Source organism: Trachypithecus francoisi, unplaced genomic scaffold, assembly GCF_009764315.1.
Source record: "Trachypithecus francoisi isolate TF-2019V2 unplaced genomic scaffold, Tfra_2.0 Lachesis_group5, whole genome shotgun sequence".
Classification (NCBI taxonomy): Eukaryota; Metazoa; Chordata; class Mammalia; order Primates; family Cercopithecidae; genus Trachypithecus; species Trachypithecus francoisi.
This window is the reverse complement of record NW_022681470.1, coordinates 25,130,693-25,155,506: the sequence shown is the minus strand read 5'-3', so window position 1 is coordinate 25,155,506 and position 24,814 is coordinate 25,130,693. Positions and strand designations below refer to the sequence as shown.

The following is a 24,814-nucleotide window of genomic DNA, read 5'->3' as shown; positions in this document are numbered from 1 at the left end:
AACCCTTGAGCAATGACAAGTACCTGCCAAACACTATTGTCAAAACCTCTCTCCTGGGAAAACAAAAGTATTTTGCTTTCTAAATTCTATAGGAATAAATCTGCTTTAGAAAAGGATGATTTGGCCACCAAGGAAGTTGGGAAAGAGTTTTCTCTTTAGAGCTGAGCTGAGGGTGCTTATAAGACCCTCTGGCCAGTGGGATAGATCCAGGACTGACCTTGGGAAGTAAGGCCAGCAGGAGGCAGAGCTTTGCAAGGTTTTGGTATCTGGGCGTTAGAGAGAGGCTTCAGCCATGGATAGCCTTGTGACCTTGAGCTACAGTACCTCCACGTGGACGAAGAGGGTTAGGAGATGGACAGGGATCACAGGAGAACTGCTTTGCTTGAAATATGACAGAAAATTCCTATCCTATGATAAGTTTCTATGTCTCCTGTATTTATTTCACTTTAGGTCATGACATTTTGAGCACAATTGTGTATGGGATGCATTCATCAATGGAGTTGGAAGCACCGAACACCATAGGAGGTAAAGTATCATCATCATCATCATCATCATCATAAAGATAGATGATAGATAGATAGATAGATAGATAGATAGATGCTTTTTGTGTGTGGTTACTATATACCTAGAACTCTGTGTTCACTTGCTATAATCTCTTCATCATCTATGAAAAGTGGACAGCCGGGCGCGGTGGCTCAAGCCTGTAATCCCAGCACTTTGGGAGGCTGAGACGGGCGGATCACGAGGTCAGGAGATCGAGACCATCCTGGCGAACACGGTGAAACCTCGTCTCTACTAAAAATACAAAAACTAGCCGGGCGAGGCGGCGGGCGCCTGTAGTCCCAGCTACTCGGGAGGCTGAGGCAGGAGAATGGCGTAAACCCGGGAGGCGGAGCTTGCAGTGAGCTGAGATCCGGCCACTGCACTCCAGTCCGGGCGACAGAGCGAGACTCCGCCTCAAAAAAAAAAAAAAAAAAAAGAAAAGTGGACAAAAGTATTAGCACAGCATAGAAGAAAAAACAAAACTAAAGTATGAAATGTATAGTAATTTTCCCAAGGTCATGCAGCTAGAAGAGTGGAGCTGGGATCTGGACCCAGATCTGTGCCTTTCCACTGAGCCATGATAGGTGGTGAGTTAAACCTATGTGGGGTATTGATGAGTTCATTCCATCCTCATGCAAAGCCACCTCCTCCACTGGGATCCCCCAATTTTAGTTTCCCTTCCTACTTCCACTTTATTTTTTTCTTCTGTAAATTTGATTATTTTAGATTCCCCATGTAAATGAGTTTTTCATCCCGTTTGCCTCCCCCCAAACCCACCGTCACTAATCGTCTTCCTATCATTCCAGCACCTGTGAATGCACGCTGAGATGTACCAAAAGGAAGACCACGACTTCAAGTCTTCAACCAGTCCCTGAAAACATATGAGTCATTTGCTGCGGTGAACAATTTATCTTTTCAAGTTTACATATTGAGTTAGCTTAAGGTGTGTTCCTAGCCTGACTTACGGAGGAATTTCAGATCTGCTGACTAGTAAACAACGGAACAAGGTTGGCCCCCTTAGTGAGCAGCAATGAGATAAAATACAGTTCCCTGATGAGAGGCTCATATCAGGATCTTACTTGAATAAATCAGCTTTGAAAGACATTTGGAAACCACTGAAAATTTTCAATATAGAGTAAGTGTCAGCTGACGTTGAGAAATTAGTATTAATTTTGTTAGATTAAAGTGGTACTGTAGTTATAGGGGGATATGTTCCTTTTTAAAGGCACATATTAAATATTTCAAGTTAAAATAAAGTTGTGTCTGTAATTTACTTCAGATTCTTCAGAAAATAACTAAAAAGAAATTAAGTATATATGGTAAAATGTTAACAATTGTTAAATCTAGGTGTGTTCATCTTAAATTGTGTTCATCTTACTATTCTCTTTCTACTTTTCAAAAAAGTCAACATGTTCATAATAAGTGAGTTTTTTAGAGAGTTTTGCTACCAAGGCAAGGAAAAGTAATCTGATATTTATGTGCTACGTGCTTTACAAACCTTGTATTATCTTATTTTGTTGTAACACAAGTAAAAATATTAATCCCATTTTATAAATGAGGATTATAAACCTCAAAGAGACTCATAACACAAAAGATGGAAGTTTACACTTTAATCAAATGAATCTCAACCTTTGGCTATCAGGCCATCTCTAGATCTAGGGGGAAATCATTTCTGCGTAAAGCCTGCCCTTTGCCAGGCTCCACTTATTTAATTTAATTTTGGTGAGACAGGAAGGCATTTTGTCTTTTTTTCCTCCTGAACTGTTATGTCTCTGAGTATGTTTCCCAGAATGTAATAGGAAGATTCTGATTATTTTCTCATTTCAAAGCTAAAGAGGCCTTTACATAATCAAGAAGCTGTGAGACAAATTCTTTTGTATAGACTTTGAAGGACTTTTCTGTTGAATCAGATACCTTTTCGGCCACTAGAAAGGAAAGTGGCACAAAGATATCTAGTCATCACTCCAGACACTGAAATCATGAAGCTCAAATATATTCAGACCTCCATCCTTGGCTATCATTTCTTGTGTGACAGTGTGCATGCTCTTCAGACAGTAAATGATGTAATGAGCACCATTAAAGTTGCAGTTTTCATTCTACATGATCGACAACAACAGTTCTGCAGGCTAGAGACCAACAGGAAAGCCAGCCTCCCAGGCCCACCCTACCTCCCAACCAACCCAAATACTGGCCATTTCTAATAGTATCAACACTCATGAGATGTTAGGCCAGTTCCTCCGAAAATAAGCCAGGCAGATAAAAATCTAGGAACACTGAAAACAGAAGCCAGCACATATTGACTCACATTAAAAAGTATACCATCATTAGCAACACAGGTGGGTAACATTAGGGCTAGAAAATTTTTCTACAAGATATCTTTCTCTGGAGTTGGGTTTTATTTTTAATTAAGTACATCTTTCTTCTGAGTTCTCATCAAGGCTGACATTGTAAAAGGCTGAGTAAGCAATTATCTGGGTGGGGTGATATCCAGGGTACTGAAAAGGATTTCAGGAAATACTTTCTTCGTCCCCTAACTGATCTCTGAAATTCCTTTAAGGTATGATTCCTTTGGCTTAAGGCTTGGGTCTCTGGAAAAATAAAACATAAAGCAGAAAAAAACTCCTGAAGTGGTTGTCAGACATTCGTATTATAGCATGCTTAAGTTGCAGGTAGAACAGGTTTTAATGGAAGAGTTACAGCAAGAAGATATTGATACCTAACTGTGATGAATGAGGAGGAAACGTAGGGGAAGGTAGAAGAACAATTAAGAATGCATCCACTTAACCTTTTCTCGAGTCTGCTCTAAGTTGCACAGTACCCTTCATTCTTGCACCAAGAATAAACATCTTTCCATGTTTAATAAGGACCTGAGGCTTATGCTTTTACCTAAAGACACACAGTAAAAATAATATATATTTTTAAAATCTGTTTTCTCCACTAGCATGGACCCCTTTGGTACAGTAAGTATGATTTTATGATACTGAACTTTGTCTTGGGCTGAATTGTATCCCCCCAAAATTCCTATGTTGAAGTCCTAACCCCCAGTATATGGCGATAAGGTCTTTAAAGAGGTAACAAAGGTAGGCACTTTGGGAGGCCGAGGCAGGCAGATCACGAGGTTAGGGGTTCGAGACTAGCATGACCAACATGGTGAAACCCCGTCTCTACTAAAAATACAAGAATTAGCCAGGCATGGCATCACGCACCTGCAATCCCAGCTACTCAGGAGGCCAACACAAGAGAATCACTTGAACCCAGGAGGAGGAGGTTGCAGTGAGCCAAGATGGTGCCACTGCACTGCAGCCTGGGTAACAGAGTGAGACTCTGTCTCAGAAAGAAAAAAAAAAAGAGGTAATTAAGGTAAATGAAGTTATCAAGGTGGGCCTTCATGACTGATATCCTTACAAAAGCAGATTACGATGCAGATACACATAGAGGGAAGGCCATGTGAAGACATACCTATAGGTGGTGAAGATGGCCACCTATAAGCCAAGAAGAGAGGCCTCCAAGGAAACTACACCTGCCAATACCTTGATTCAGCTCTCTTTCAGCCTTCAGAATTATGAGAGAATACATTTCTGTTGTTTAAGCCACCTTATCTGTGGTACTTTATTTTGTGAACCCTAACAAACTAATAAAAACTCCAAAATGCATAATGCTCTTCACCTTGAAATGATGTTATTTTTAACTAAGAATGATAGCATGTGTTTATTCACATGGGGCACTTAGTCTTGCCCCACTGCGTTGTGGTTCAAGAAGCTCTTCTGAGGCATTAGTCATCAGAATTTCTCAAAAGCTAATCAAATGAAATGCAAAGAAACCAAACAGACTAAAATCTTCAAAAGAATTTATTGCAGCCATTTGCCAATAGATTTTAGCCAATATGAACTGTTTCTCAGAAAAAAAAAAAAAAATTCAGGTATCATTCAAGAGTTTCCAGGCCAACTGGTCACCCAAGTTTCTTTTCATGCTGTTTTACTTCTGAAAACATCCAGGTCACTCTTTCTTATCCACGTTTTGCATTTTGTGTCCTTTACATAATTTTCAGAGGCCAGCAAGAATTCCTATTGATGATGGTTTCTCATGCATTGCTTGTGAGAAGGTATTAGAAAATGGTGCAGCTCCTTTGGAAAACAGACAAGCGGCTCCTCAAAGGTTTAAACGTAAAGTCACCAGATGACCTAGATATTCCACTCCTAGGTATACAGCCAAGAGAAATGAAAGTGTATAGCCACATAAAAATTTGCATACAATTATTCATAGCAGCATCATTCATAAAAGCCAAAAGTGTGAACAACCCAAATGTCCATCAACTGATGAACTGTTGAACAAAATGTGGTCCTATCCATGCAATGGAATATGACTCAGCAATAGAAAGGAATGAAGTTCTGATGCGTGCTGCAACATGGATGAACCCTGAAAATATTGTACCAAGCGAAAGAAGCCTGGTATAAAATGCCACATACAGTATGATTCCATGTATGTAAAATGTCTAGAATAGATCAATCTATGGAGACAGAAAATAGATTCGTGGTTGCCCGGAATCGGGGGTGAGAGGGATTAGAGACTGGTTGCTAATGGGTAGAAGATCTCCTTTTGGAATGATGAAATGTTCCCAAATCAATTGTGGTGGTGGTTGCACAACTCTTTGAATATGTTAAAATCTACTGAACTCTATACTTTAAATGGGTGAAATGTTACATGTATTATGTCTCCAAAATAAAGCATATTTACATATGCTTTCTCATCTCCCATTTTCCTTTGGCTGTACTCTTCTTTCCAATCCCAACGTACACACCACAGACTTCCCCTTTGACAGAAGTCATAAAAGGGGAATTCAGGATAGGGATCACAGTAGACAGATATTAAGGCCTTTTTCAAATCTCAAGAATTTAAAATGCCTATTGGTTACCTACTGTTTTAGTTTCCTATTGCTGTGATAATAAATCACCACAAATCTGGTGGCTTAAAACGACACAGATTTATTATTTCACAGTTATGGAGATCAGCAGTCTGAAATGGATTTCGCGGGGCTAAAATCAAGGTGTCAGCAGGGCTATGTTCCTTCTGAAGGCTCTATGGAGAATCTGCTCCTTTTCCTTTTCCAGCTTCCAGATGCTGCCTGCATCCTTGACTCATGGTTCCTTCCTCCATCCTCAAATCTTTTTTTAACCCTTTTAAGGACCTATGTAATTGCATTGTGCCCACCCAGAGAATCCAGGATAATCTCCTCATCTCAAATATTTAATATAATCATATGTGCAAAGCCCTTTTGCCCTGTGAGACCACCTGTTCACATGTTCTAGGGATTAGAACATGCACTTCTTTCAGGAGTGTTACTCTGCCTACCACCCTACTATGTGCAGCTGGTGGCTGCAGCATTAGAAGGGGCAGTGGGCCTTAGTTCAGGGTCATGGAGCAGAAGGAAAGCAGGAGAGCTAAGTCCTCCCCACAGCAAATGCCTACAAAGACCACGGACCCATTTCAAGTCCACCCCAGGCACATGGACTGCACTCTCCATCTGTCACCTTATGGATATCAGCAAACAATCAACACAGATAGTTTCAATTTTTCATAAAGGGAGCAAAAACAATTCACATATTTGGAGTGGCTTAATAAGGAATCTTCTGAACCTTTAGAAGAGGCAGCAGTGATCTCCAGGAACCAACATGGCCTCATGAAGATCAGAATCTGACAATGTCACCTCCCTTTTTGCTCTAGAAGGTGGATGTGATGATTAGGGAAATCTGGAAGTGCAGCATGTCTGACCTACTCCAAAGTTTCAAATGGACCACTAATAATATCCCAGGAGGCAGGATGGAGAAACACGGGCTGCAATGTTCAACCATTCTCTATATAAACAATTGGCTAAATCATCTTTGCTTCAAGAGTATTGATAAGTAGATTGACTTCATCTTGTAAGTCCCTAATGTTGAGCCACAGGCCTGAGGTTTGACATTTTTATCAGTGGTTTCGATGAATATGTATCATGCTTATGCATAATGGCCAGAAAGGAGGTCATGAGCGGGATGTCTGGGTGTACACGTGCAATACAATTAGATTAGATCAAGGGGTGCATGTGGAGGGCAAATGAGCCTGGGAAGCTAGGTTGGGGGCTGATCTTCACTGGGTGCAGTGACATGCCCAGAGCCATGCCTAGATTATCTGTGTGTCTCAGTCTGTCCCAGCTACTATAACAAAGTACCATAGAGTGGGTGGGTTACACAACAGACATTTATTTCTCACCATTCTGGAGGCTGGGAAGTCTGAGATCAGGGTGTCAACATGGTCAGGTTCTGGGGAGGGCCCTCTTCCTGGTTTGCAGATGGCTGCCTTCTCATTGTATACTTACATGGCAAACAGTGGAAGAGAGAAGTAAGCTCCTTCATGCCTCTTCTTATAAGGGCACTAATTCCATCCATAAGAGCTCCACTCTCTTGGCCTAATGACCTCCAAGAGGCCTCATCTCCAAATACCATCGCATTGGAGGTTAGGATATCGACATATGAATTTGTAGGAGACAAAACATGCAGTTCATAGACTGTGATACAATGAAAAAACCAGAGACCGAAATGGGAAACATCCAAAATGACACAGCAGATTAGAGATGAGAGTAGAGATGCACCTGTGTGCCGGAAGATGCAAGAAAAGCATCAGTAGAAAACGCCACGGTGATGAAGGAAGAGCAGAGGCATGATGGAAGGGTGCACTCTCAGGGGAGCTAAGAAAGGACAGGATCAAAAATGTAGGGACAAGCCTTAATGTCAGGTGAAAGGAATAATTTAGCAAAGTAGCATACAATCCCACAATAAAATTCCATACAGTTATTAAAACAAGGTTCTCGAAAAGTGGTTAGTAGCATGGAAAATGCTCTTTGTATATTAATTTTTAAGTGCCATTCAAATTAGTGTACAATAGAATCCCAATTTTATTATTTTAAAAAGTACGCTTAGAAAAAAATCAGAAAGACCTCAAAACGTTAACAGCAACTGTCTCTAGTGGTGGGATTATGAGTGATATTATTTTCTTCTTTTACAACTCCACAATTTCCAAATTTTCTGCAATAAGTATGTATTACTTTTGAAATCAAAAAGATAATTCCAGAGTACAGGTGGAAGAGTTGGTACATAGAAAGGAAGAAAACTATCTTTTTATCTCAGACGGAAGAGAAGAAAGAATAAACGTGCATAGAAACAAGTACTTGGAAGAAGAAAGGTAAGTAGCATCAGTGAGGAAGCTCATGACAGACAAATGTCTCAGTCAAATCAAGAAGTCAATATTCCTTAGAAAGCATTTCTGCAAAGAGGCAATTTTCCCCTTGAGTAAAGAAGACACTTTTTATTTTTGTTCATTTTAGAATTTTAGCACCTTTTAAATGAGAAATGTCAGGAAGAAACATGGTGAAATTAATCTGCAGTCCAACTGTTCTCCAAACTTAACAAAAATCATTAGGAGCCATACGAGTCTCTGCAGGCGCCTGCTAACTTTAGTAAAGCAAAGTAGGGCAGCCCTCTCCATTTACTGTCAATTATTCCTGGCTACCATCACATCAGCTGCCACTCATCTGCCATTCATTGACATTGCATTTGCCCTGCAAATTAAGTAATCAGCAATAAATAAGAGTCCATGGCCAACCAATGGCCAAAATTAGCCTCAGATCTCTCATCTGAAAAAGGAAGACATGCTTTCAACATCTGAGGGGAAGGTAGCAATATTCAAATGATTTGAGCATAGGAAATAGGACAGCGCTTCTCAGCTATGCCCGATGAATTCAACAGTCTATCTCTGACATCAGTAGGATGTTTCTGCTAGAGCTTAATGGTTTTCTCTGTTCTCAATATCCTAACTTCCCATTAAAATGGTCTGTTAAGAGACCTGTGGATCCAATGCCCTCATTTTACAGATAAGAAAACTGCGCCGGGTGCATGGCTCATGCCTGTAATCTCAGCACTTTAGGAGGCTGAGGCAGACGGATCACGAGGTCAGGAGTTCGAGACCAGCCTGACCAACATGGTGAAACCCCGTCTCTACTAAAAATTCAAAATATAGCCAGGTGTGGTGATGCACACCTGTAATCCCAGCTATTCAGGAGGCTGAGGCAGGAGAATCACTTGAACCTGGGAGGCAGAGGTTGCAGTGAGCCAAGATCGCACCACTGCACTCCAGCCTGGGCAACAGAGTGAGACTCTGTCTCAAAAAAAAGAAAACTGAAGCCCAGAGAGATTAATTGACTTCCCTCAAAGTCTCATAGCTGGTGGGTGGTACAGTTGAGAAGAGAAACCAGGTTTGCAGATACCAGGCACCTGTTCGCTCTCCCTCACTAATCCCCCATCCGCACTTAGTGGAAATGAGCACCAGAATGATGGAATGGGTGGCACCATACATTGTCCAGTAGAACTGATGAAGATGCCAGCTGGGACTTGAGGAACATATGTTCCCAAGAGAAGCAGAACAAAAGAAGAGGTGATAGCCATTGGAATCTTAGTCTCCATATTCATAGTAAAATCTCTTGTATACATTTACCTAAATACTTTCTTTTCTTTATCTTTTTCGAGACAGAGTCTCTCGACATGTCACCCAGTACATCTCGAACTCCTGACCTCGTGATCCCCACCTTCGCCTCCCAAAATGCTGGGATTACAGGCATGAGCCACTGCACCCGGCCCAGTTTTCTTATCTGTAAAATGAGGGCATTGGATGCACAGGTCTCTTAAGAGACCATTTTAATGGGAAGTTAGGATGTTAAGAACAGAGAAAATCATTAAGCTCTAGCAAGAAACAACCTGCTGGTGTCAGAGATAGACTGTTGAATTCACTGGGTTAACTGCGAAGCACTGCCCTACTTCCTATGATCAAATCGTTTGAATATTGCTGCCTTCTCCTCAGGCGCCCACCACCACATCCAGCTAATTTTTGTTTTGTTTTGTTTTTAGTAGAGACAGGGTTTCACCACATTGGCTAGGCTGGTCTTGAACTCCTGACCTCAAGTGATCCATCCCCCCCTCCACAGCATCCCAAAGTGCTGGGATTACAGATGTGAGCCACCATGTCCGGCCTGCCTAAATACTTTCTAAAACCCACTTTTACTTTGAGCCTATACCATCTCAAGATTTATCAAATGCCATATATTTACCACCAGTTTTACAAAATAACACAGTACCATAGCTCCTTTCTGGTGGTGACCCGATATCCTCATCTGCCTAGAACATAAGCAAAAAAAGCAAAAAGGTCCCAGAACAACAAATAGTGATGGACTGCAGCCAGCCCATGCTCAGATACTCAGATACTAGGGTCATGGCTGAGACTGCATTTGGAACAACAGTGAGGGAAGAGACTAAAGGCCTACAAACGTAGACACGAGGGCTCAGAATGCAGAGTTGCAGGGTCAGATAAGCAGAGTTGCAGGGTCAGATAAGCAGAGTATTAAAGGAAGGACATTGTAATGAAATTAGGTACAGACATGTCATTTGTGGAGTCTCAGTTTCCTTTACAGCAAAATAGGGATAAACACTTCTTTCCTTGCAAATTGTTTTAAAAATGAAAAAGAGATTAAACATGTAAAGCACTTAGCACAATAGTTAACATATACTAATTATTCAATAAAGGATAACTACTATTACAATTAGTGGGAGCAATATTTAATTGTGACATTAAGAAAACAGAGAAAGTGTTAATAATTTTGTTTAATTTCCTATGATTTTATTCCTTCCAGAGGAAACTTTTAGTTACAAGCACATAAATAAATAAAATCAAACTCAACTGGAATGACGTTCTGAGGATGGAGATACATTTTTGTTTGACCCATTTAAACTTGAACATTAAGTGATAATCAGTCTCCAGTCAGAAAGTCCCAGGTTAGTAAATCTGAATACATTCTCTTGCTTGTCTTCTTCTACAGACAAAAGGAAGGGGGCATTTGATTTGCACCTTGCCCCAGTCCATATAGATCACAGGGAGGTACAGGTACCACTACTCCACTGACAAGATACTTTTCTAAACGGCACTGAAGAGGCCCAAGGAGAAAAGTGATTGACTTGCTCTTTGGGAGTTTATTAATATAATCGGGTTCACAGTATAAAAGACAGTGATGTTCCTGAAGCCCTTTCTAGGCCAAATGTATTATCATGCAAAACAGCAACTTCACGAAGCCAGCTTCAGGAAGTCTAAGATACTTTCTCAGCAAGACAGTGCCTGCAGACTCACTGCAGCAAAACTCTGCATTGCACCTTTCAGCACACACATGGAAAGGTCTGTGGAGAACTGCCTATTTTTCACAGCCAGAGACAGTAATGCTACTGCCAATTAAAAGACTACTTAGGTCTGTGGTAGATGATAAAATGCAGGCTAGAATTAAGATATTTCCTGCAAAATGCAGACCAAAATATCCTGAAATATTTTGTTATGGATTAACAATCAAATTACTAATCTCCCCAACCTTCACTTCTAGCCTTTAGCATGATGGTCACAGGACCAAAATGACAAAGTCTTTAAAACAGCATCTGTCATGTTCTGAGAAGCACACGACGTGAATTATCTCACTTAATTTTCACAATCACCTTGCCAGGTAAGAACTATTACAGCCATTTTAAAATTAGGAAATGGAGGCTCAAAAAGTAATTTGTCCAAGGCTCACAACTAGCAAGTGGCAAAACTAGAATTTGAACCCAGGCATGTCAAGCTCACAGTTTCTCACAGTGCTAACCACATCTAGCCACTGCATCACTGTTTTTTGTTTTTTGTTTTAGGGTGTTTTTTGTTTTTTTTTTTTCTGAGACAGAGTCTCGCTTTGTCACCCAGGCTGGAGTGCAGTGGTGCGATCTCGGCTCACTGCAAGCTCCACCTCCCAAGTTCACGCCATTCTCCTGCCTCAGCCTCCCAAGTGGCTGGGACTACAGGCGCCCGCCACCACGCCTGGCTAATTTTTTGTATTTTTAGTAGAGACGGGGTTTCACTGTGTTAGCCAGGATGGTCTCGATCTCCTGACCTCGTGATCCACCCGCCTCGGCCTCCCAAAGTGCTGGGATGACAAACGTGAGCCACCACACCCGGCCGCATCACTGTTTCTTCAGCCAATCCCGCCAGCATTCGTGGCACACTCGCTGTGTAGAAGGCATTGTGTAAGCGCTCTGGGAACATAGATGGGAGAGAGATGGATCCCGCCCTCCAGAGATTCACAGTTTAAAGGCAGACATGTAAGTAAACAATGATAACTCATGACTGTAGAAATGCAATAATTGAAGTAGAAAAATGGCAGAAAGGAGTGTTTGGTAAAACTTGAGGACATTTGATTTCCAGCCCACTGCCTCTCTCGTACACACCTGCCATTTTAAAATACAGGACTACACGGGAGGCCGAGGGTAGAGGAACACTTGAGCCCAGGAGTTCAAGGCTGCAGTCAGCTATGATCATGCCACTGCACTCCAGCCAGGAGACAGAGTGAGACACCGGCTCTGAAATAAATAATTAATTAATTTTAAAATAAAATAAAATATAGACATTATAGAATACCAATCCTTTGAAAACAGTTGCCTGCTGTCTCGTTCTGCAGCTGAGGATATTAAAGCTCCAGAGAAGGAGACAATCTGCTTGGATCATGAAGTAACTGATGGGCAAAAACAAATGACTAGAACTTGAGTTTCTTGACTGAGGGTTGCATGGCCTTGCTGGTACACCAAATGCCACCCTGGGCTGTCACTCACCAGAGATCTGGAAAGACTTTTGCAGGCAGCAGCCCACATACATGGTTTTTTCTTTTCTGTCCTACCTCACTCCCCAAGGGAAAAATACATCAGCTAGCCTTTGGAGGTGGTATAAAGAAGTATAACCTGTGAGTGAAGATGAAATATTTGGAATTGCTAGTTAGTGTCTTAGAAGGAGGCTGCGAAGAATGAAGCGTGGAGAAGAAGGAGTCTAATGGTGAAGAGCGCTGTTCACAGCCCAAATAAAAGGCTCAACTCCCTTTGCTTCCTTCCTTTGAGGTCACGTCTACTAGAGAGATACTTTTTTTTTCCCATGTGAATATAATTGGTTTCACTTCACAATTAGCACCTACTGAGGTAAGTATTCACAACTATCTGCGGTCTAGTAAGACAGTTCTAGAACTTTATATAGTAGCCATGGGCATGTACCTTGCAAACCTCCAAACCCCCACCAGCACCTCCCACCACCACTCCACAACCACCACCCCCACCACTACCACCCCCCACCACCACACCCCCCACCACCACCCACCACCACCCACCACCACCACCATTCACCCAATGATGACCACCACCATCACCACCACCACCACCACCACCACTACCACACACACCACCACACCCACCACTCCCCACCACTCCCCACCACCATCATCACCCTCACCACCCCCCACCCCCACCACACCCCGACCACCACCACCTGCCACCACTACCATCATCCCCCTACCACCACCCCCAACTATGAACACCACCATCACCCCCCACCACCAGCACCACCACTACCACACACACCACTCCCCACCACCACCATCACCCCCCACCACTCCCCACCACCACCAACCCCCACCACCACCATCATCACCACCCCTACCACTCCCCACCACCAGCCCCCACCACCACCACCACCACCAACCCCACCCTCACACCACCATCCCCACCACCATCCTCACCACCACCAGCAGCTCCCTACCCCCATCCCCCACCACACACCCCCAACCACTCCCCACCAGCACACCCCACCTCCACCACCAGCTCCTTACCCTCATCCCCACCACCATCACACCTCCCCCACCACCACCACTATCACCACCCCCACCACCCTCAACCACCAGCCCCCACCACATCAGCCCCCACCATCACCCTCCCACCACCACCACCACCATCCTCCCCTACCACCACCAGCTCTCTACCCCCATCCCCAACACCACCACAACCCCACCACCACCATCACCACCACCATCACCCTCCCACCACCACCACCACCAGCCCCACCATCATCCCCACCATCACCCCCCACCCTCACTCTCCCACCACCACCCCACATGACCACCCCACACCATTCCCATCAACCCCCATCATCCCCCTACCCCCATCCCCACCACCACCCCCTACTACCATCCCACCACCACCACCACCACCATCATCCCCTACCCTCACCACCCCCCAACCACCCTCCCACCACCCCCACCACCATCCCTACCAACCCTCACCAAACCCCCACCCCCATCCCCACCACCACCATCACACCCCTACCACCACCACCCCACCACCACCCAACCACCACCACCCCCCACCAGCCCCCTACCTCCATCCCCACCACCACTTCACTCCTTCCACCACCACTCCCAGCCACCACCCTCACTCTCACCCCCATGCCCCACCACCCCTACCACCCACCTGCCCCTATACCCCACCACCACCACCATCCTCACCACCACAGCACTCACTCTGCCACCCACCCCTGCCACCACCACCAGCCCTTCCAACCCTGGAGCATAACGGACAATAGTGCCAGCTCCTGCTCTGTGAAATGCGTTGCTCTCTGAAACTCATTGCAGTGTTTGTATGGAGGCCACGCTTCCCCAGAGGCTCCTGGTCGTAAGTGAGAGCAGCAAGGATGCTACAGCTGACCCACTCCTGTGAGACATGGCACTCTGAGGTGCCAGGACTGTCAAATCCCTTCTTGAACATTCGCTAGGCTACACAGAAGTCTGAAATGCTTCCACCCAACTTCTCCTTCCTCTCTCCTTCAGTTGGGGTCAGATTTGCATTTCAGTCTTGCAGCTCTCCCAATAGCTCCCATCCTCCTCCCCATTTCCTCTCATGGTCCTTTAATAAAAATCTCACACACCTAATCCCATCTTGGCATTGGCTTGTTAGAGGGCCCAAACTAACAGCTTAGCACAGGAAGTGCCCTGGACAGCACCAGGTTGCCAGGATCCCACCATTGAAGTACCTGCCTCCTTAGCCTCACGTTGCATGGCCTGGATCAGGAGGTGCCTTCACGGCTTCCTCACCTACCCATCAAGGAGTTCCTTCAGTCTGCTTTGCAATGCTCCCAGCAACCTGACAATGGGATTTCCTATCAACAAGACCCAGTGATCTACCCTAGTATGCGAGGAATAAGAAATTGCAAAACATGGAGTCAACAGTTCCTGGCATTTCTTTCATCTAAGAATGAAACTCAACATCACTCTGGCTAAGAGCTTAAAAACAGAAAAATACAACAGGGCACTAGAAAGCTGGGGTAAAAGCCAGCCAGGGAGAAGCAGCAGCTGAAGCCATACTGTATGGTCTAACAAGTCAATAGCGGCAGTACAGAGGAAACCCATCTGCTTGATTTCCAAGGAGTCTGGAGTTTCTGGGGAAAGCAGCAAAGCACAACTCTGAAGACAGGAAAGTGCCCATCCACCTGAGCCTCCTGTTTTGGGACTCCATCACTTTCCAAAATAATTCTAAATTCAGAATCAACCCACATCTGCAGGGAAGAATATACATTCATTAGAAATTTAGGAGTAAGGTTCTGCTGAGAAGGTTGAATTTTTCCATGGCTTCTCTCAGGGTGGATTGATGAATATTGATTTCTTATTGATAAAGTGTTGTGTTTTTTGTTTTTTAATTTGGGCCTCCTTCCCTTTTATGCTGCTGTTTGCTGCCCTTTTGCCCATGTGTACAGAATAGAAACTAGGCTCATTCGTGCTGCTTTTGCCCCAGCCCTTCCTATTTTGAGGACCCTGACTGCTGGCTCAACTGCTCTAATCCTGTATTACCCATCATGCCCTCAGGAGCTATCAAGCAACTCGTGCAGTTGAATTCCCCAGAACCCTTCTTCACAGGGTGTCCGTGGAAATCATCTCCCTTTCACCTTCAGATTCTGGCTCAAATAAATTGTGGGCGATGAGTCACCTAACTCTGTGACTCATATCTGGTCTCAGTAAAAGTTTTTTATGAGTCAAAAAAAGGCATCCATATAGATAAGACAAGAAGGAAAACTAATTAATGAAAATAATTCTGCGAAGGTGGTGAGATTAGAGATCTCTGTGTGTGGTTTGAAATTTTATTTAATGCATAAATGACTACAGAATAAAAATGGATAAATTCCTGTAAAATAAAAATTCATCATTACAACTTTATTCTTCCTCTGAGCCGAGAACAGGGCTAGAATTTTTTTGAGATAAAGTTCAAAATTTTATTTCTGCCTCTAGATTTCTTTTCCAAGGTCAAGTTCCCTCCACTTTGCCACTCCCTTTCTCACGCAATCCTTTCTTTCCTCATATTTGAGATCATCCCTGGGGAATGGGAGAGAGTTGGGATGTGGTATTAGGAGTATCCTTGCTATTCACTCTTCCTGGAATGCTCTTCCTCCCATCACCTTGAGGTTTTTGCCCAAATGTCAACTTCTCAGTCTGATGTTCCTTGACCACCCCACTAAAATTTGCAAACCACTCTTCAACCCCTAGTACTCTGTATTACCTTCTCAGTTTGATGTTTCTTCATAGCTTTCCTTATGAGAGCCAAGATTTTTGTTTTATCTACTGCTCTTTCCCCAATACCTAGAACAGTTCCCGAAACATTCTCAGATTTGTTCAATGTGTTGTTCAACTCTTTTAAATTCTTACTGATTTTTGTCTGATTGCTCTATTCATTACTGACAGAAGTGTAGTGAAATCATCCACTATGGTCGTCAGTTTCTCTACTTATTCCTGAAGTTTTGATAATTTTTACTTTATGTATTTTGGGATTATGTTACTTGGAGTAAAGAAATTTAGAAGTGACTTATATCCTGAGGAACTGTCCTTTGTCATTATCTAGAGATGGTTTATTTCTAATAATGCTTTTTTTTCTCTTAAAGTCTGTTTTATCTGATTTTAAAATAGGTACTTTGACTTTTGGTTTTGGTTTTAGTTTGTATGGTATATCTTTTTCTAACATTCTACTTGCAGTCTTTTAGCTGGTCTCTTGTAAAGAGTATATCCTTTCTTTCTAATACAGTTAGATCATTTTGGTTAGGGTATTTACTCCACTTACACGTAACATAATTTGACATGTTAGCACTTAAGTTGGTTATTTACTACATGCCTATTCTACATTTTTTCTCTTCTTTCTTGCTATATTTGAATTGATTATATGTTAATCATTTACTTCTTCCCCTCCACTAGTTCATAATTATACACTTTTTTGAATTGTTTCAATAATTATCCTTGAAATTTTAATATGCATTTATGACTTAACAAAGTCTGATGATAATATCCTCACTCCTCCTAGACAATGTAAAGACCTTAGAACATTTTAACTCCATTCTCTGATCCCTGCTCCACCCCTGTTGTGTGCAACTGTTGTCCTATATTTAATTCTGTAGATTTTTTTTTAATTCCAAAGGGCATAATGATGACGATGATGATTGCTTTATACAGCATTATTTATTTCCATTTATCCGCATATTAACATTCTCATTCATCTTAAATTCTCTTATTTGGCATCATTTTCCTTCTTCTTTATCCTTTAGTATTTCCTTCTCTGTTGTTCTGCTGATGACACATTCTCCCAGTTTTGTTTTGTCTGGAAATGTCTTTATTCTCCTTAGACATGGAGCTTTAACTTAGTGTTTTCTGCTTTTAGAATATTGAGTGCTCTGTATTTGGAATCCCATTGCTCCTATTGAGAAGTTAGCTGTTGGCCAAACTATTCCTACTTTCGAGGTAATCCAAGGTATTTTCTTGGTATTAATATTTCTTCCTATGATATGTTTAAGCATGGATCCTTTTAAAATATATTCTGTTTGGAACACATTAGACTTCTTAAAATTATGGAGTAATGTCTTTAATCTGTTTTGAAAAATTCTGTCATTATCACTTCAAATATCACCTGCGCCCCATTAGAAAAATTTGACAGATGCACGATTTCCTTTCCCTCTTTCTAAGAATCAGTTAGATGATTGTCCTACCTTCTCACTGTACTCTCCCTGTCTCTTACCCTCTCTTCAGTCTTTTTATCCTTTTGGCTCTCCACACTGGATAGATTCTTCTAATAATATTCAATTTATTAATTCTCTTTTCAACTATATCTAATTTTCTGTTAATTCCATCTGAGTTCTTTACTTATTGTGATTTTTAGTTCTAGGATTTCTATTTGATACTCTTTTTAACTCTATTCTGTCACTTTTTAGAATTTCTGAGTTTTGCTAAAATTTTCAAGTATTTATTTTCTTGAAGAGAGCAAACAGTTGTTCTATAGTCTCTGTCTGATAATTCCAATATCTGTATCACTTTTGTACCTACACTGTCTTTTTTTCTGTTGATTCTTATTCATCATGTCTTATTTCCTCATGTGCTGCATTATCTTTGATGGTGTAGTACATACTTTATTTGAAATAAAATTATTTGCTGAAATAATTTGAGACCTAACATACTGTTATTTTCTTAGGGCATTTTTGTTGGCTTCTACCAAGCAATAGAGACATTAGCAGTAGAAGACCACTTTAATCTAGGTTGAAGGCCTTTGGATTTGTGGAACATCATATGACACAAAGAAACTGGACTCTTGCACAAGGAAATAAATTTCTGGTTTATCTACACTCTTAAAGTACAGCCCCTTGGGACCGCAGCATAAAGCAGAGGTGATTCACCAGGGTCCACTAATTACCACTTTTTTCTCTCTTCTTCAGGAGCCACAAGAAAGTACAAATCAGTCTCTCTGGTCTCCTTTGAACTAAAAAGTACCCCCAGGACAAAAGTGGCCTGGTGTTACTCATTTCTCTGGGTCATAGCCTGGTATGTCTCACTATCTTGCTAGCTCTTTGATGATTTTAAGGAGAGGTTTTTTCCCAGCATTTTGTTGCCTTTGGCAGGGTGGCTGGCCCAAATTGCCTCGTCTATTATTACCAGAACTGGAAGTCCTTTAGATTGCCCAGATCCGTGGATTTTGTTTATATGAGAAAGCAAGATAAGTATCCAACTTAAGTCATACTGTTACTTTAGTTTTCTATCACCTGCAGCCAAATCTAATTTTAACAACAGCATTCTTATCACACCAAACAGGGGAAATGTATTCTAGCTCCTTATTTATATTCTCTCTCACTTTCTTTGTTTGACTTTCTCCGTACCCCAATAGCCACCAACAATCAGATGCCCCAATGGTTTTGAAACTTACAAGAAGGGCTGCCTTAGCCATTTGTAATGTTATAGGTAGCTTTCTTGCAACATCCACAGGGGGAGGAGGCGAAGAGGAGGAAGAAGAATCATCCCTTAACACAAACACTGCATTCCTATAAAAGATAGGCTTTTCCTCTCTCTTCAGTCCTCTTTATGTACAGTCCTCTGAAGATTGGCCTCAGCAACTCACAATGGTCTTCTGAACGTAGAATATATGTTCTTTGCACCTCCTGTGCTCAGCTTTGAACTTCAATCACAATTCTAAAAGGAAGAATTATACTCTGTAGCTAATGCTATCTTGCTACACTCCAATAAATAGGTAATATATTCTCAATATATTGATTATATCTTCATGTTTTATTGTCCAATATGTTGATTATATCTTTATCTATATTTTTATTGTTCATATATTGAGAATATATTATGGTTTTGAAGGGCAGTCATATATACTGTTTAATGGTTTTGAAGGGCAGTCATACATACTGCTTTTCATGTATTCTTATAAAGTTGTCATTAGTAGCATTAGCCATCTTCATTTTTTAATCTGTTTTATATTCTAATATTTTCCATGCAGACCAAAACAAAATAATTGCTTTTAGATGTTTTGAAATTACTGTTTTTTTCAAATATTTGTTCGTTTCATACAGTTAACTTTTCTTCCTCTAATGGTAGCAAAGCTTACAGTGGTCTTAGTTGGATCTCCCTGTTTCCGCCAGCTTTGCCATGCTCATGAACTTATTCTCCTCTCTTAATCTTTTAGCAGAAGGGCAACTCATAGGGAATCTTAGCACACCTAGTCTGGGGAAAAGAAAGAAGGGAAGTAAAGAGGAAGGAAGATTCCAATTTGCTACAGAGAATTAAGGGAAATGGTGTTTTGTTTTGTTTTTAAAGTTTTATTCAAATAACAAACGGCTGACCTTTATGGAGTGATTCTTTGATTTGTTAACTCAACGTGTGCATCATTTTCTCACTCTGAGGATAGTAATTGGGGGATGGGGGAAGAATCCAATGGAGAAGGCAGTAGATCCTGAGAACCAGTGGTTGGGAAGAGTCAGAGGAGAAAAGGCCAGAGCGGGGAAAACACATAAAGTTAAGGCTGGAGATGACAAAACAAAATACTATCATCTACCCTATTTAACCCAGTTCACCTGTCTCCCATTACCTCACAGCAACACCTTTACCACATCCTTAAAGCCCCAACCAAAACCCCATCCTTAAAAGCCAATCCACTCTCTGGGGGATCTTGTATCCTACATGACAACAAAAACGGAGATCATCAGGTGGTAATGCCTTCAAGTCCTGGTCTCCCCACTACAAATTTATCTTCCTTAGGTGAACCCTTGCTCCCTCCTTTATGTCATAGAGGAAGTTTCTTTTTCCCTATCTGAGAAAGGAGATAGGGAAGTTGTGCTCTAAATCCATCCACTCTCTCCTCTTCACTTTGCCACTGGCATAGGATTGTATACTTAAAACTGCTCAAGCTTTCCCTTCTTTAACAAGAAAAGCTTCTCTTCCTATAAATTCTTTGTATACATTTAATATAAGTCCCCTTTATCTACCACCAAACCTCTGTGCTTTCTTTCGTTGTCCAACACCCACTTCTCTTCTTCCATGCTCCCTCCCTGGGTTGTTTGCTTCCACTGCACGTATGTTCACTTACAGCTATGATCTGACATGTATGTACCCCCAAACCTATGTGTTGAAAGTGAGTCATTAATGTGATGTATTTGGAGGTAGAGCTTTTGGGAGGTGATTAGGTCATGAGGGTGGAACCCCCCATGAATGGGATTAGTGCCCCTATAAAGAGGCCCCAGAGAGCTTCTTTGCCTCTTCTACCACATGAGGACACAGCTAGCAGGAGCCATCTGTGAACTAGAAAGTGAGCCCTCACCAGACACCAAATCTGCTGACACTTTGATCTTGGATTTCCAGCCACCAGAACTGTGATAAATAAATTTCTGTTGTTTATAAACTACCCAGTTTGTGGTATCTTGTTAAGCCACTCAAACAGACTAAGACATTTACACATAAATGACTCTGCCCTGGGCTTCAGACTCAAACATCCCACCACTTACTGATCATCTCCATTTGCATTTCTCTGAGATACCTTAAAGGCAAAATGTCCTACTGGACATCATTTTTCTCCACTCTCTAAATCTGGGTCTCCTTCTATTCCCTTTCTCAGTAAATGGTCCCCAAATTCCTCCAGTCATATAAAGCAGAAACTGAGGTTCTTTCTTGATACCTATTTCTCCTTCAACCCTATATCTGATCTCTCTCCATATCCTATTGTCTGACCATCTAGACATCCCTCAATTCTGTCTCTGTTTATCTCTTTGCCGCCACCCACTAACTGCCGACTGATCTGCCTGCATGTAGCTTGCCCCAGCCAATCTACTCTCTACAGTAGACAGCAAGGTCTTTATAAAAATGCAAATCTGAATCTGTCACTCCCTTGCTAAAAATGATTCAGTGACTTCCCAATGATCCTAGGGAAAAGCACCCAAAATCCTTAAAATAGTGTAGTAACAGAAATCCTATTTTGAAACATCCCCACACACTTTTCTCTTATTGCCAACCCAAAAAAGTAAATGTATCCCCTAGATGGCCAGAGCCATCCATCTGCTCTGGGAAAGATTAAAACTGTAAAGGAAAAATGCAAAGAAGCTGGGAGGAAGAGTTCATATTCTGATTTTTTACTTTGAAATGGAATTTTGCAGCAAGCCAGTAGTCATGCAAGAAAAGCTTTCCTGAATTCCTTTATCCTCTCTTTTAGCTTAATCCAGAATCAAGTCCGGCTGCCGAGATCCTGGGTTCCCCACAGAACACATAGGGTTCTGCTTACTGTTCTATGGTAGAAAACAAAACATCTAATCCATACTTCTCATCCTGCACACATTCCCTTATACAGTGAGCTCCTAGCTGAGAGCCCACAGCCTACAAGTGAAACAGGAATTAAAAGAATTAAAGAATGTGTAAGCAAAAACTCAGTTGTGTGTAAGAAAACCCAATTCCCCTTGTGGAAGAGAAAGAGCTGGAGTCCTTTAAAATTAACTGCCTGTTTTTCTGTGGCTAGTGAGCCTTATCTCTCCCTTTCCCGGGCATTGTGAAGACCCTGTTTCCCTAGCTGTGCAGATGCAAGGTCACTAGGCAGATAAACTCAAGTCATAAAATGTGTTTTTCCTTGAAAAGTAAGAAATAATGTAATGCATGCCTCAATTGAATAACTAAATGTCTTTGTTTCTCGCTATCTTCCCCCTGCACAGATCTCCCTCCACCCCACAAAATGCTTAAAAGGTAACCGGACTCTTTGTTCAGGGTGTTTTTGGATGTTAATCTGACTGCGTAGATGCACCTAAATAATAAATAATATATATCTTCCTCGACCCTCGGTCTCTCTGACTCTTCAATTATCCCACTGCACCAGGACTTATGGGGCAGAAATCAGAAGACTTTACTCCACAAGCTTCAGGTGGAAATGTGGACAAAGCCATTTGAGAACATGACAAAAATACAGCAAGAGCAGAGACAAGATCAGATCATCCTGGGGGCAGATGCTGGGCTCTGACCAATTTGAGAGAGAAAAGGAAAAAGAATCCGGCTACAAGATGCATAAGTAGCAGGCCACAGCCACCAACATCAGCAGAGCAATTGGAGGCCAGGAAGACAAGGACACTTCTGAAGAGACTGAAAAAAGTAGAAGACAGTCCAAGTCACTGCAAAGTTCCAAGGTCTCTTTTGTCATTATTGTTACAAGTACCAAGTCAGCCAAAATCCACTCCACTCTTCAAAACCATCTTGAAGAGTTACAGGTCAGGGTTGCTGCATCTGAAAATGTTTACTCACAAAAGGTTACAGATGCTCCTCAATTTATAGCATTTACATCCTGATAAATGCGTCATAAGTTGAAAATATCTCATAAGTCGAAAATGCATTTACTACAACCTAACCCACTGAACATTGTAGCTTAGACTAGCATACCTTAAAACGTGATCAAGACACTTCCCTCAGCCTACATTTGAGCAAAATCACCTAACACAAAGCCTATTTTGTAATAGAGCGTTGAATAGCTCACATAATTTATTGAATACTGTACATTACATAGAATTTGTGACAGTTTCACACCATCGTTATGTCAAAAAAATCATTAAGTCAAGCCACCGTAACTCAGGGACTGTCTGTATTTATATTTTTACTTCACACTAAGCTTTGAAACAAATTTTTGCTTCTCAGCAGATGGAGTTTCTGAGAAAGACCAAATTAGTTATAGAGCACTAGCTCCCAAAAAAAAAAAAAAGAAGAAGAAGAAGACAGAGGAGGAGGGCGACATGGAGCAGAGGAAGAAGGAGAGAAAAAGGAAGAAACCATTATTGCTCCCTCATCTGAACTGCACTGCGAGTCAGCTGGGGCTTCTACCACAGTGTCCTGGAAGCCATGTTTGCTGCCCATTTCTGGACTCTCCAACCACACTGGCCTCCTTTCCCTTTCTCAAACCTGCTGTGGTTCCTGCCACTTCAAGATAATCTCTTAACAATCTATTCCTTCTGCCTGGAATGCTCTTCCTCCCACCCAGCCCCGCCCTGCCCAGCTAACTCCATTCTTTGGCCCCTGCATCACTTTCCCAAGAAAGCCATTTCTGGACTTCCCTGACCCCTGCCTCCCATCTTCGCTGGCCCAGAGTTCCCTACCCTATAGGCTCATCGCTCCAACCCAGGCACTGCTGCCTCCCAGGACTCTTCCCCATCGCTGATATAGTCCTGCCTGATTGTTCAATTAATTTTGCCTCCCCTGAAGACCACAAGCCATGTTGGCAATGATGGTTTTGCTCACCATTGCACCTCCAGTGTCTAAAAACCATAGGCATGTCAATTCATTTTTGTTGAGTAAAGGAATTGTTCAATAAGTGCACAAATAAATTCACATTAAAACTTGTCCAAAAACAAAGGAGTTTTCTTGTGAGAAGCAGCTGCTCATTCTGGGGCATTCAAGTGCAGTGAGATGACAATGACGACCATTGGAGATGCTTTCAAAGCGATGCCGGCACTAGACAGATGGCTGGAGTGTGTACCCTTTAAGGACTCACCTATCTCAGAAGTCGTGTGTGTTTCTGTATGTGTAAATGCACAGAGAGACCAGAAGGATATGTGTTCAGCTTCTTTTCAGACTGTGAAGGTCCCTGCAACCAGGAGAGCTGTCTTCAGGAAAGGATGAAGGGAACGAGCATCTGTCTGTGACTCTGGTGGTTGCGCAGGTTGGTCACCTCAAGGTAGAGTGACACTGTGGTGGGACCAGTGGAGCACCAGTGAGGAAGCTCTCATAGGCCTGAGCCAACTGAATTAATTAAGACCAAGAACAGTAAGGGGACCCAGAGGGCAAACTCTGAGAGGCAGTCATAACCAGCACCCTCTCCCCAAACCATATTACTCATTCCCACCAAAGTGTGTGTCTGCTCGCCTTTAATCTGTTCTAACTGTAAGCCATTTTGAGGTGGATATCCCAATCCCGGTGATGGCTACCATGTTCTGCATTGAGTAGATGCTTGACACACATCCAATAAGTAAAAGCGAGTGAGCCAACCTTTATCTCTTGGGGTTTGTTGTTTCCCCATCAGTTGTTCCTGCTGCTCAAGGGTGTGTGTGTGTGGTGTGTGTGTGTGTGTGTGTGTGTGTGTGTACACGTGTGAATTGAATACACATGTATGGGGGAGTGGGATACAGAATTGAGGCACCAACAAGTATCCAATATGAATGTCTTTAAAATCAGTATCAGCAGCAAAGAAGGTACTGCACATATGATGTACAGGGGAAAACCTTCTTACCAGACACAGCCCACCACCAAAGCCCCCCTGCCTAAATCTGTATTTGAAAAGCTAATTAAAAATATTTTTTTCTTTGGGGTCTTCAATAATTTGCCTTTGAAAGCTCTTTGTTAAAATGAAAATGCCTTTGGAAAGCAGAATGGTTTAAACTTCTACCACTTTGCATTTTAGAGGGGATTACGGTGGATAATTAAGAAGAGCCTGGAAAATCAGACCCCAGATGATGAGTGAGGAAAGGTGGGCCAAGAGGATGAGGAGACCCAGCAGAGAGAGCTGCTGTCAAAAAGGGCCTTGTCACCTTTAAATACCATTTTCACAACTTT

General features: G+C 42.2%; 1 long non-coding RNA gene across 1 annotated transcript; it reads left to right on the top strand.

Moving 5' to 3' along the window:
* On the top strand, positions 1-24,249 carry LOC117075257. Its single transcript, XR_004433893.1, has 4 exons — positions 1-67; positions 451-525; positions 10,256-10,397; positions 22,101-24,249. It is a non-coding gene; the product is annotated as an uncharacterized LOC117075257 (long non-coding RNA).
* Positions 24,250-24,814: the final 565 nt, after the last annotated feature.